Source organism: Dermacentor albipictus, unplaced genomic scaffold (genome assembly GCF_038994185.2).
Source record: "Dermacentor albipictus isolate Rhodes 1998 colony unplaced genomic scaffold, USDA_Dalb.pri_finalv2 scaffold_478, whole genome shotgun sequence".
In the NCBI taxonomy this organism is placed as follows: domain Eukaryota; kingdom Metazoa; phylum Arthropoda; class Arachnida; order Ixodida; family Ixodidae; genus Dermacentor; species Dermacentor albipictus.
The window spans coordinates 22,501-25,000 of record NW_027226032.1 but is presented as its reverse complement, the minus strand read 5'-3'; the positions used below and the strand labels follow the sequence as shown (position 1 = coordinate 25,000).

The window sequence follows — 2,500 nt, the reverse complement described above, 5'->3', positions numbered from 1 at the left end:
GAAACATAAGATATTAGCTTCAAAAGATAACCCGAAAGCCGCAGCTATAATACATACAGAAAAAATTCCAGTGTTCCCTCTAATCTTAGATGACAAAATAGTGGCATTTAGAACTAACTTAAATAGTAAGGACACCTTAATAATAAATTGCTATTTCCCTCCCAAAGAAAATATACAGTATCTTTTAGCTAGGATTGAAGAAATAATCCAAACAGCACACACGAGGAATGTAATAATTACAGGAGATTTTAATTCAAAGAATACTACATGGGGAGGGAACATTACAGATAATAGAGGAGAGGAATTACTGGAATTTATAATAAAAAATGACCTAATAATTCTAAATAATAGAAATAGTGAACCAACTTTCGATTGTAATAGAGGAAAAAGTTGGATCGACGTAACAATAGTCTCTGCAAGTATGTTCACAGAAATAAAAAAATGGAAAGTAACTGAAGATTCAACGGGAAGCGATCATAGATACATAAAAATTCAACTATGGGAAACAAAGTGTGCTCCAATATTTAAAATAACAAAGGAAGGAGAAAGAAAAGCGCTAGAAGAACTCCTAAATATCGATTGGGAGAAAGAGACGAGGAACCTTAACTCTTCAGAAGACATTGAAAATATTGTGAATAAATTATATAATACTTTAGAGGAACTATTCAAAAAATATCAAAAGAGATTCACGAAAGAGAAAAAGCCAGGCAAAATATGGTGGACCTTAGAGTTAGAAATACAAAGGAAAAAAGTCAAGGCTATGAAAAGGAGATATAAAAAATGTAGAGGAGATTTAAGAGACATTTACAAAAATCAGTATTATAGAGAACACGATTCATACGTGGAAAATTTGGCTAAGGCAAAGAGTAAAAATTGGGATGATTTTATATCCAAAGTAACAAAAAATCCTTTTAATTTAGCATACAAGTTGTCTAGAGACCAGCTGAAAACCCCAATAATAATAAGTAGCATACAAAAAGAGGATAATTCGTCAACAAAAACGTTAAAAGAGACTGTAGAATATATATTGCAAAAATTATACACAATCTCTGAGATAGGAGTCGAAAATGTAAAAGGAAGTTGCAACGAAGGACTAAATAAAAAACAACAGGAAATAGAAGATGTTCCATTTACGGAACAGGAAATAGATTCGGTTGTATATAAATTAAGAAAAGATATAGCAGTAGGCCCAGACGGGCTAAGAACAGGGACTATACAAATAATGTATAAGAAACACAAAGAATTTTTCCAGGCCCTCTTTAACAGTTGTTTAAAGTTGGGATACTTTCCTAAAAAATGGAGAGAGTCAAAAATAATATTAATCCCGAAAAAGAAAAGTCTTGAAAATCCTGGAGATTTCAGACCAATCGCTATAAATTCGATCTTTGGTAAAGTTTTAGAAAAGCTCCTAAAGGATAGAATATATTTTTATTTGAATAAGGAGAAACTACTATTAAGAAATCAATATGGATTTAAACACTTAACATCCACTACTCATGCATTAGAGAGTATAAAAAAGAAGGTAACGCAAGCATTATTAGATAAGCAAGCAGTAATATTAATTTCATTAGACATCAAAAATGCATTTAATTCCATTAACATAAAAATCATTTTAGAATATTTAACTCAACATAAATGTCCAGATAATCTGGTGGATTTACTGGAAGCAATCATGAGGGAAAGATTCATAATATACAAAAACGGGGAAGTAGAAATAAAATATAAGATTAAACAGGGCTCTCCACAAGGATCTCCTTTAAGCCCACTATTATGGACACTTATGATATCCGACCTACTAATTAAGAAACTTCCCGAAAATGCTTACTTACAAGCGTTCGCAGATGATATTACAATAATAATAAAAGGGGATTCTAAAAGAAAACTTCAGGAGACAGCCAATAAAACTCTGCAAATAGTAGAAAATTGGGGAAAAGCAAAGAACATTGAGTTTAACCCGGCAAAATCGCAATTTATAATTTTAAAAGGAAAATACAAGAAAAGCCCTCCAATATTGAAATTAGGGGGAGAGAAAATTCAATTAGTAAACAAAATAAAAATTTTAGGGGTAATCTTCGATGAAAGCTTCACTTTCATCCAACACCTAGAATACATAAAAGAAAAAGTCATGACTCTCACTTATAATCTGAATAGGTTTACCGGCAAAAATAAAGGAATTAAAGGTAAACAAATGAGAGATATTTACAAAAGGGGAATAGAACGTATAATAACCTATGCTTCCCCAATATGGTATAGAAATATCTCATTAATTGTAAAAAAACTAAGATCCATTCAAAGAAAACCTTTATTAGCCATAACAAAAGCATATAAAACAGTCGCAAACAGTGCATTAAATGTGTTAGCAAATATACCTCCAGTTAATTTGACAATAGAGAAAGAAAATGAAATGTTTAACATTTTACATAGAGAGAAACCATTTACTTGGAACAATGAAACGTTCACAAACGAGAAAATAATAACTATCGTAGACAAGTGGCAAATT

The 2,500-nt window shown here is 31.0% G+C and overlaps 1 pseudogene; it reads left to right on the top strand.

Moving 5' to 3' along the window:
- Window positions 1-4, top strand: part of LOC139054010 (large subunit ribosomal RNA) — a pseudogene marked incomplete at its 5' end in the record, with an annotated part of 3,122 nt that extends 3,118 nt beyond the window's left edge.
- Window positions 5-2,500: the final 2,496 nt, after the last annotated feature.